This window comes from Ascaphus truei, chromosome 3 (genome assembly GCF_040206685.1).
Source record: "Ascaphus truei isolate aAscTru1 chromosome 3, aAscTru1.hap1, whole genome shotgun sequence".
Taxonomy (NCBI): Eukaryota; Metazoa; Chordata; class Amphibia; order Anura; family Ascaphidae; genus Ascaphus; species Ascaphus truei.
Window position 1 is genome coordinate 133,077,198 of NC_134485.1, and position 12,455 is coordinate 133,089,652.

A 12,455-nucleotide genomic window follows, 5' to 3' on the forward strand; every position below is an offset into this window, starting at 1 on the left:
ACCCCTGACTATACCGGGGATACGCTTATCACAATGCCTTTCTGGTCTGTGCTGAAGCAGGGCATTCTGGCAGCCAAGTTGCTTGACCTTTTTTAGTGAGCCTGGTTACCCCCTCTCGGAACTACAGACTTAGAAATCGCCAGCTCATATACAGTGCATAAAATATATTTATATATATACCCTTATACACCATTTTAATAAAAAATATCACAAAATTCTTCTAAGTCCCTCGGGAAGAGTGAAAGACGCGCACGTTCATTTTCAGAGCTCCTAGACCTTCCTATAAGAAGTTAGCCAAAAAGTAGCTTCGAAAAACGCTTAGGTTAAGTTTCAGAGTTGCTTCTAATGTACCGAAGCTGGACTTAGACATAATTTCACTCTCACAACATTATGGCTGGTTGGAGACAGTCCGAACCACAAGTACCGGGTCCATGGTTCTGGGCGTATACTGGGGGGACGGGGGGGGACTCCCATTAACCCCTGACTATACCGGGGATACGCTTATCACAATGCCTTTCTGGTCTGTGCTGAAGCAGGGCATTCTGGCAGCCAAGTGGCTTGACCTTTATTAGTGAGCCTGGTTACCCCCTCTCGGAACTACAGACTTAGAAATCGCCAGCTCATATACAGTGCATAAAATATATTTATATATATACCCTTATACACCATTTTAATAAAAAATATCACAAAATTCTTCTTAGTCCCTCGGGAAGAGTGAAAGACGCGAACGTTCATTTTCAGAGCTCTTAGACCTTCCTATAAGAAGTTAGCCAAAAAGTAGCTTCGAAAAACGCTTAGGTTAAGTTTCAGAGTTGCTTCTAATGTACCAAAGCTGGACTTAGACATAATTTCACTCTCACAACATTATGGCTGGTTGGAGACAGTCCGAACCACAAGTACCGGGTCCATGGTTCTGGGCGTATACTGGGGGGACGGGGACGACTCCCATTAACCCCTGACTATACCGGGGATACGCTTATCACAATGCCTTTCTGGTCTGTGCTGAAGCAGGGCATTCTGGCAGCCAAGTGGCTTGACCTTTTTTAGTGAGCCTGGTTACCCCCTCTCGGAACTACAGACTTAGAAATCGCCAGCTCATATACAGTGCATAAAATATATTTATATATACTGTATACCCTTATACACCATTTTAATAAAAAATATCACAAAATTCTTCTAAGTCCCTCGGGAAGAGTGAAAGACGCGCACGTTCATTTTCAGAGCTCCTAGACCTTCCTATAAGAAGTTAGCCAAAAAGTAGCTTCGAAAAACGCTTAGGTTAAGTTTCAGAGTTGCTTCTAATGTACAAAAAGCTGGACTTAGACATAATTTCACTCTCACAACATTATGGCTGGTTGGAGACAGTCCGAACCACAAGTACCGGGTCCATGGTTCTGGCGTACACTGGGGGGGACGGGGACGACTCCCATTAACCCCTGACTATACCGGGGATACGCTTATCACAATGCCTTTCTGGTCTGTGCTGAAGCAGGGCATTCTGGCAGCCAAGTGGCTTGACCTTTTTTAGTGAGCCTGGTTACCCCCTCTCGGAACTACAGACTTAGAAATCGCCAGCTCATATACAGTGCATAAAATATATTTATATATATACCCTTATACACCATTTTAATAAAAAATATCACAAAATTCTTCTACGTCCCTCGGGAAGAGTGAAAGACGCGCACGTTCATTTTCAGACCTCCTAGACCTTCCTATAAGAAGTTAGCCAAAAAGTAGCTTCGAAAAACGCTTAGGTTAAGTTTCAGAGTTGCTTCTAATGTACCGAAGCTGGACTTAGACATAATTTCACTCTCACAACATTATGGCTGGTTGGAGACAGTCCGAACCACAAGTACCGGGTCCATGGTTCTGGGCGTATACTGGGGGGACGGGGACGACTCCCATTAACCCCTGACTATACCGGGGATACGCTTATCACAATGCCTTTCTGGTCTGTGCTGAAGCAGGGCATTCTGGCATCCAAGTGGCTTGACCATTATTAGTGAGCCTGGTTACCCCCTCTCGGAACTACAGACTTAGAAATCGCCAGCTCATATACAGTGCATAAAATATATTTATATATACTGTATACCCTTATACACCATTTTAATAAAAAATATCACAAAATTCTTCTAAGTCCCTCGGGAAGAGTGAAAGACGCGCACGTTCATTTTCAGAGCTCCTAGACCTTCCTATAAGAAGTTAGCCAAAAAGTAGCTTCGAAAAACGCTTAGGTTAAGTTTCAGAGTTGCTTCTAATGTACCGAAGCTGGACTTAGACATAATTTCAATCTCACAACATTATGGCTGGTTGGAGACAGTCCGAACCACACGTACCGGGTCCATGGTTCTGGGCGTATACTGGGGGGACGGGGGGGACTCCCATTAACCCCTGACTATACCGGGGATACGCTTATCACAATGCCTTTCTGGTCTGTGCTGAAGCAGGGCATTCTGGCAGCCAAGTGGCTTGACCTTTTTTAGTGAGCCTGGTTACCCCCTCTCGAAACTACAGACTTAGAAATCGCCAGCTCATATACAGTGCATAAAATATATTTATATATATACCCTTATACACCATTTTAATAAAAAATATCACAAAATTCTTCTAAGTCCCTCGGGAAGAGTGAAAAACGCGCACGTTCATTTTCAGAGCTCCTAGACCTTCCTATAAGAAGTTAGCCAAAAAGTAGCTTCGAAAAACGCTTAGGTTAAGTTTCAGAGTTGCTTCTAATGTACCGAAGCTGGACTTAGACATAATTTCACTCTCACAACATTATGGCTGGTTGGAGACAGTCCGAACCACAAGTACCGGGTCCATGGTTCTGGGCGTATACTGGGGGGACGGGGACGACTCCCATTAACCCCGGACTATACCGGGGATACGCTTATCACAATGCCTTTCTGGTCTGTGCTGAAGCAGGGCATTCTGGCAGCCAAGTGGCTTGACCTTTATTAGTGAGCCTGGTTACCCCCTCTCGGAACTACAGACTTAGAAATCGCCAGCTCATAAACAGTGCATAAAATATATTTATATATACTGTATACCCTTATACACCATTTTAATAAAAAATATCACAAAATTCTTCTAAGTCCCTCGGGAAGAGTGAAAGACGCGCACGTTCATTTTCAGAGCTCCTAGACCTTCCTATAAGAAGTTAGCCAAAAAGTAGCTTCGAAAAACGCTTAGGTTAAGTTTCAGAGTTGCTTCTAATGTACAAAAAGCTGGACTTAGACATAATTTCACTCTCACAACATTATGGCTGGTTGGAGACAGTCCGAACAACAAGTACCGGGTCCATGGTTCTGGCGTACACTGGGGGGGACGGGGACGACTCCCATTAACCCCTGACTATATCGGGGATACGCTTATCACAATGCCTTTCTGGTCTGTGCTGAAGCAGGGCATTCTGGCAGCCAAGTGGCTTGACCATTTTTAGTGAGCCTGGTAACCCCCTCTCGGAACTACAGACTTAGAAATCGCCAGCTCATATACAGTGCATAAAATATATTTATATATATACCCTTATACACCATTTTAATAAAAAATATCACAAAATTCTTCTAAGTCCCTCGGGACGAGTGAAAGACGCGCACGTTCATTTTCAGAGCTCCTAGACCTTCCTATAAGAAGTTAGCCAAAAAGTAGCTTCGAAAAACGCTTAGGTTAAGTTTCAGAGTTGCTTCTAATGTACCGAAGCTGGACTTAGACATAATTTCACTCTCACAACATTATGGCTGGTTGGAGACAGTCCGAACCACAAGTACCGGGTCCATGGTTCTGGGCGTATACTGGGGGGACGGGGACGACTCCCATTAACCCCTGACTATACCGGGGATACGCTTATCACAATGCCTTTCTGGTCTGTGCTGAAGCAGGGCATTCTGGCAGCCAAGTGGCTTGACCTTTATTAGTGAGCCTGGTTACCCCCTCTCGGAACCACAGACTTAGAAATCGCCAGCTCATATACAGTGCATAAAATATATTTATATATATACCCTTATACACCATTTTAATAAAAAATATCACAAAATTCTTCTACGTCCCTCGGGAAGAGTGAAAGACGCGCACGTTCATTTTCAGAGCTCCTAGACCTTCCTATAAGAAGTTAGCCAAAAAGTAGCTTCGAAAAACGCTTAGGTTAAGTTTCAGAGTTGCTTCTAATGTACAAAAAGCTGGACTTAGACATAATTTCACTCTCACAACATTATGGCTGGTTGGAGACAGTCCGAACAACAAGTACCGGGTCCATGGTTCTGGCGTACACTGGGGGGGACGGGGACGACTCCCATTAACCCCTGACTATATCGGGGATACGCTTATCACAATGCCTTTCTGGTCTGTGCTGAAGCAGGGCATTCTGGCAGCCAAGTGGCTTGACCATTTTTAGTGAGCCTGGTTACCCCCTCTCGGAACTACAGACTTAGAAATCGCCAGCTCATATACAGTGCATAAAATATATTTATATATATACCCTTATACACCATTTTAATAAAAAATATCACAAAATTCTTCTAAGTCCCTCGGGACGAGTGAAAGACGCGCACGTTCATTTTCAGAGCTCCTAGACCTTCCTATAAGAAGTTAGCCAAAAAGTAGCTTCGAAAAACGCTTAGGTTAAGTTTCAGAGTTGCTTCTAATGTACCGAAGCTGGACTTAGACATAATTTCACTCTCACAACATTATGGCTGGTTGGAGACAGTCCGAACCACAAGTACCGGGTCCATGGTTCTGGGCGTATACTGGGGGGACGGGGACGACTCCCATTAACCCCTGACTATACCGGGGATACGCTTATCACAATGCCTTTCTGGTCTGTGCTGAAGCAGGGCATTCTGGCAGCCAAGTGGCTTGACCTTTATTAGTGAGCCTGGTTACCCCCTCTCGGAACCACAGACTTAGAAATCGCCAGCTCATATACAGTGCATAAAATATATTTATATATATACCCTTATACACCATTTTAATAAAAAATATCACAAAATTCTTCTACGTCCCTCGGGAAGAGTGAAAGACGCGCACGTTCATTTTCAGAGCTCCTAGACCTTCCTATAAGAAGTTAGCCAAAAAGTAGCTTCGAAAAACGCTTAGGTTAAGTTTCAGAGTTGCTTCTAATGTACCGAAGCTGGACTTAGACATAATTTCACTCTCACAACATTATGGCTGGTTGGAGACAGTCCGAACCACAAGTACCGGGTCCATGGTTCTGGGCGTATACTGGGGGGACGGGGACGACTCCCATTAACCCCTGACTATACCGGGGATACGCTTATCACAATGCCTTTCTGGTCTGTGCTGAAGCAGGGCATTCTGGCAGCCAAGTGGCTTGACCTTTATTAGTGAGCCTGGTTACCCCCTCTCGGAACCACAGACTTAGAAATCGCCAGCTCATATACAGTGCATAAAATATATTTATATATATACCCTTATACACCATTTTAATAAAAAATATCACAAAATTCTTCTACGTCCCTCGGGAAGAGTGAAAGACGCGCACGTTCATTTTCAGAGCTCCTAGACCTTCCTATAAGAAGTTAGCCAAAAAGTAGCTTCGAAAAACGCTTAGGTTAAGTTTCAGAGTTGCTTCTAATGTACCGAAGCTGGACTTAGACATAATTTCACTCTCACAACATTATGGCTGGTTGGAGACAGTCCGAACCACAAGTACCGGGTCCATGGTTCTAGGCGTATACTGGGGGGACGGGGGGGACTCCAATTAACCCCTGACTATACCGGGGATACGCTTATCACAATGCCTTTCTGGTCTGTGCTGAAGCAGGGCATTCTGGCATCCAAGTGGCTTGACCTTTATTAGTGAGCCTGGTTACCCCCTCTCGGAACTACAGACTTAGAAATCGCCAGCTCATATACAGTGCATAAAATATATTTATATATATACCCTTATACACCATTTTAATAAAAAATATCACAAAATTCTTCTTAGTCCCTCGGGAAGAGTGTAAGACGCGCACGTTCATTTTTAGAGCTCCTAGACCTTCCTATAAGAAGTTAGCCAAAAAGTAGCTTCGAAAAACGCTTAGGTTAAGTTTCAGAGTTGCTTCTAATGTACCAAAGCTGGACTTAGACATAATTTCACTCTCACAACATTATGGCTGGTTGGAGACAGTCCGAACCACAAGTACCGGGTCCATGGTACTGGGCGTATACTGGGGGGACGGGGACGACTCCCATTAACCCCTGACTATACCGGGGATACGCTTATCACAATGCCTTTCTGGTCTGTGCTGAAGCAGGGCATTCTGGCAGCCAAGTGGCTTGACCTTTATTATTGAGCCTGGTTACCCCCTCTCGGAACCACAGACTTAGAAATCGCCAGCTCATATACAGTGCATAAAATATATTTATATATATACCCTTATACACCATTTTAATAAAAAATATCACAAAATTCTTCTACGTCCCTCGGGAAGAGTGAAAGACGCGCACGTTCATTTTCAGACCTCCTAGACCTTCCTATAAGAAGTTAGCCAAAAAGTAGCTTCGAAAAACGCTTAGGTTAAGTTTCAGAGTTGCTTCTAATGTACCGAAGCTGGACTTAGACATAATTTCACTCTCACAACATTATGGCTGGTTGGAGACAGTCCGAACCACAAGTACCGGGTCCATGGTTCTGGGCGTATACTGGGGGGACGGGGGGGACTCCCATTAACCCATGACTATACCGGGGATACGCTTATCACAATGCCTTTCTGGTCTGTGCTGAAGCAGGGCATTCTGGCATCCAAGTGGCTTGACCTTTATTAGTGAGCCTGGTTACCCCCTCTCGGAACTACAGACTTAGAAATCGCCAGCTCATATACAGTGCATAAAATATATTTATATATATACCCTTATACACCATTTTAATAAAAAATATCACAAAATTCTTCTTAGTCCCTCGGGAAGAGTGTAAGACGCGCACGTTCATTTTCAGAGCTCCTAGACCTTCCTATAAGAAGTTAGCCAAAAAGTAGCTTCGAAAAACGCTTAGGTTAAGTTTCAGAGTTGCTTCTAATGTACCAAAGCTGGACTTAGACATAATTTCACTCTCACAACATTATGGCTGGTTGGAGACAGTCCGAACCACAAGTACCGGGTCCATGGTTCTGGGCGTATACTGGGGGGACGGGGACGACTCCCATTAACCCCTGACTATACCGGGGATACGCTTATCACAATGCCTTTCTGGTCTGTGCTGAAGCAGGGCATTCTGGCAGCCAAGTGGCTTGACCTTTATTAGTGAGCCTGGTTACCCCCTCTCGGAACTACAGACTTAGAAATCGCCAGCTCATATACAGTTTCTTAAAATATATTTATATATATATACCCTTATACACCATTTTAATAAAAAATATCACAAAATTCTTCTAAGTCCCTCGGGAAGAGTGAAAGACGTGCACGTTCATTTTCAGAGCTCCTAGACCTTCTTATAAGAAGTTAGCCAAAAAGTAGCTTCGAAAAACGCTTAGGTTAAGTTTCAGAGTTGCTTCTAATGTACCAAAGCTGGACTTAGACATAATTTCACTCTCACAACATTATGGCTGGTTGGAGACAGTCCGAACCACAAGTACCGGGTCCATGGTTCTGGCGTACACTGGGGGGGACGGGGACGATTACCATTAACCCCTGACTATACCGGGGATACGCTTATCACAATGCCTTTCTGGTCTGTGCTGAAGCAGGGCATTCTGGCATCCAAGTGGCTTGACCTTTATTAGTGAGCCTGGTTACCCCCTCTCGGAACTACAGACTTAGAAATCGCCAGCTCATATACAGTGCATAAAATATATTTATATATATACCCTTATACACCATTTTAATAAAAAATATCACAAAATTCTTCTTAGTCCCTCGGGAAGAGTGTAAGACGCGCACGTTCATTTTCAGAGCTCGTAGACCTTCCTATAAGAAGTTAGCCAAAAAGTAGCTTCGAAAAACGCTTAGGTTAAGTTTCAGAGTTGCTTCTAATGTACCGAAGCTGGACTTAGACATAATTTCACTCTCACAACATTATGGCTGGTTGGAGACAGTCCGAACCACAAGTACCGGGTCCATCGTTCTAGGCGTATACTGGGGGGACGGGGGGGACTCCAATTAACCCCTGACTATACCGGGGATACGCTTATCACAATGCCTTTCTGGTCTGTGCTGAAGCAGGGCATTCTGGCATCCAAGTGGCTTGACCTTTATTAGTGAGCCTGGTTACCCCCTCTCGGAACTACAGACTTAGAAATCGCCAGCTCATATACAGTGCATAAAATATATTTACTGTATATATATACCCTTATACACCATTTTAATAAAAAATATCACAAAATTCTTCTTAGTCCCTCGGGAAGAGTGTAAGACGCGCACGTTCATTTTCAGAGCTCCTAGACCTTCCTATAAGAAGTTAGCCAAAAAGTAGCTTCGAAAAACGCTTAGGTTAAGTTTCAGAGTTGCTTCTAATGTACCAAAGCTGGACTTAGACATAATTTCACTCTCACAACATTATGGCTGGTTGGAGACAGTCCGAACCACAAGTACCGGGTCCATGGTACTGGGCGTATACTGGGGGGACGGGGACGACTCCCATTAACCCCTGACTATACCGGGGATACGCTTATCACAATGCCTTTCTGGTCTGTGCTGAAGCAGGGCATTCTGGCAGCCAAGTGGCTTGACCTTTATTATTGAGCCTGGTTACCCCCTCTCGGAACCACAGACTTAGAAATCGCCAGCTCATATACAGTGCACAAAATATATTTATATATATATACCCTTATACACCATTTTAATAAAAAATATCACAAAATTCTTCTACGTCCCTCGGGAAGAGTGAAAGACGCGCATGTTCATTTTCAGACCTCCTAGACCTTCCTATAAGAAGTTAGCCAAAAAGTAGCTTCGAAAAACGCTTAGGTTAAGTTTCAGAGTTGCTTCTAATGTACCGAAGCTGGACTTAGACATAATTTCACTCTCACAACATTATGGCTGGTTGGAGACAGTCCGAACCACAAGTACCGGATCCATGGTTCTGGGCGTATACTGGGGGGACGGGGGGGACTCCCATTAACCCCTGACTATACCGGGGATACGCTTATCACAATGCCTTTCTGGTCTGTGCTGAAGCAGGGCATTCTGGCATCCAAGTGGCTTGACCTTTATTAGTGAGCCTGGTTACCCCCTCTCGGAACTACAGACTTAGAAATCGCCAGCTCATATACAGTGCATAAAATATATTTATATATATACCCTTATACACCATTATAATAAAAAATATCACAAAATTCTTCTTAGTCCCTCGGGAAGAGTGAAAGACGCGCACGTTCATTTTCAGAGCTCCTAGACCTTCCTATAAGAAGTTAGCCAAAAAGTAGCTTCGAAAAACGCTTAGGTTAAGTTTCAGAGTTGCTTCTAATGTACCAAAGCTGGACTTAGACATAATTTCACTCTCACAACATTATGGCTGGTTGGAGACAGTCCGAACCACAAGTACCGGGTCCATGGTTCTTGGCGTATACTGGGGGGACGGGGACGACTCCCATTAACCCCTGACTATACCGGGGATACGCTTATCACAATGCCTTTCTGGTCTGTGCTGAAGCAGGGCATTCTGGCAGCCAAGTGGCTTGACCTTTATTAGTGAGCCTGGTTACCCCCTCTCGGAACTACAGACTTAGAAATCGCCAGCTCATATACAGTTTCTTAAAATATATTTATATATATACCCTTATACACCATTTTAATAAAAAATATCACAAAATTCTTCTTAGTCCCTCGGGAAGAGTGTAAGACGCGCACGTTCATTTTCAGAGCTCCTAGACCTTCCTATAAGAAGTTAGCCAAAAAGTAGCTTCGAAAAACGCTTAGGTTAAGTTTCAGAGTTGCTTCTAATGTACCGAAGCTGGACTTAGACATAATTTCACTCTCACAACATTATGGCTGGTTGGAGACAGTCCGAACCACAAGTACCGGGTCCATCGTTCTAGGCGTATACTGGGGGGACGGGGGGGACTCCAATTAACCCCTGACTATACCGGGGATACGCTTATCACAATGCCTTTCTGGTCTGTGCTGAAGCAGGGCATTCTGGCATCCAAGTGGCTTGACCTTTATTAGTGAGCCTGGTTACCCCCTCTCGGAACTACAGACTTAGAAATCGCCAGCTCATATACAGTGCATAAAATATATTTATATATATACCCTTATACACCATTTTAATAAAAAATATCACAAAATTCTTCTTAGTCCCTCGGGAAGAGTGTAAGACGCGCACGTTCATTTTCAGAGCTCCTAGACCTTCCTATAAGAAGTTAGCCAAAAAGTAGCTTCGAAAAACGCTTAGGTTAAGTTTCAGAGTTGCTTCTAATGTACCAAAGCTGGACTTAGACATAATTTCACTCTCAAGACATTATAGCTGGTTGGAGACAGTCCGAACCACAAGTACCGGGTCCATGGTACTGGGCGTATACTGGGGGGACGGGGACGACTCCCATTAACCCCTGACTATACCGGGGATACGCTTATCACAATGCCTTTCTGGTCTGTGCTGAAGCAGGGCATTCTGGCAGCCAAGTGGCTTGACCTTTATTATTGAGCCTGGTTACCCCCTCTCGGAACCACAGACTTAGAAATCGCCAGCTCATATACAGTGCACAAAATATATTTATATATATATACCCTTATACACCATTTTAATAAAAAATATCACAAAATTCTTCTACGTCCCTCGGGAAGAGTGAAAGACGCGCATGTTCATTTTCAGACCTCCTAGACCTTCCTATAAGAAGTTAGCCAAAAAGTAGCTTCGAAAAACGCTTAGGTTAAGTTTCAGAGTTGCTTCTAATGTACCGAAGCTGGACTTAGACATAATTTCACTCTCACAACATTATGGCTGGTTGGAGACAGTCCGAACCACAAGTACCGGATCCATGGTTCTGGGCGTATACTGGGGGGACGGGGGGGACTCCCATTAACCCCTGACTATACCGGGGATACGCTTATCACAATGCCTTTCTGGTCTGTGCTGAAGCAGGGCATTCTGGCATCCAAGTGGCTTGACCTTTATTAGTGAGCCTGGTTACCCCCTCTCGGAACTACAGACTTAGAAATCGCCAGCTCATATACAGTTTCTTAAAATATATTTATATATATACCCTTATACACCATTTTAATAAAAAATATCACAAAATTCTTCTAAGTCCCTCGGGAAGAGTGAAAGACGTGCACGTTCATTTTCAGAGCTCCTAGACCTTCTTATAAGAAGTTAGCCAAAAAGTAGCTTCGAAAAACGCTTAGGTTAAGTTTCAGAGTTGCTTCTAATGTACCAAAGCTGGACTTAGACATAATTTCACTCTCACAACATTATGGCTGGTTGGAGACAGTCCGAACCACAAGTACCGGGTCCATGGTTCTGGCGTACACTGGGGGGGACGGGGACGATTACCATTAACCCCTGACTATACCGGGGATACGCTTATCACAATGCCTTTCTGGTCTGTGCTGAAGCAGGGCATTCTGGCATCCAAGTGGCTTGACCTTTATTAGTGAGCCTGGTTACCCCCTCTCGGAACTACAGACTTAGAAATCGCCAGCTCATATACAGTGCATAAAATATATTTATATATATACCCTTATACACAATTTTAATAAAAAATATCACAAAATTCTTCTTAGTCCCTCGGGAAGAGTGTAAGACGCGCACGTTCATTTTCAGAGCTCCTAGAACTTCCTATAAGAAGTTAGCCAAAAAGTAGCTTCGAAAAACGCTTAGGTTAAGTTTCAGAGTTGCTTCTAATGTACCAAAGCTGGACTTAGACATAATTTCACTTTCACAACATTATGGCTGGTTGGAGACAGTCCGAACCACAAGTACCGGGTCCATGGTTCTGGGCGTATACTGGGGGGACGGGGACGACTCCCATTAACCCCTGACTATACCGGGGATACGCTTATCACAATGCCTTTCTGGTCTGTGCTGAAGCAGGGCATTCTGGCAGCCAAGTGGCTTGACCTTTATTAGTGAGCCTGGTTACCCCCTCTCGGAACTACAGACTTAGAAATCGCCAGCTCATATACAGTGCATAAAATATATTTATATATATACCCTTATACACCATTTTAATAAAAAATATCACAAAATTCTTCTAAGTCCCTCGGGATGAGTGAAAGACGTGCACGTTCATTTTCAGAGCTCCTAGACCTTCTTATAAGAAGTTAGCCAAAAAGTAGCTTCGAAAAACGCTTAGGTTAAGTTTCAGAGTTGCTTCTAATGTACAAAAAGCTGGACTTAGACATAATTTCACTCTCACAACATTATGGCTGGTTGGAGACAGTCCGAACCACAAGTACCGGGTCCATGGTTCTGGCGTACACTGGGGGGGACGGGGACGATTACCATTAACCCCTGACTATACCGGGGATACGCTTATCACAATGCCTTTCTGGTCTGTGCTGAAGCAGGGCATTCTGGC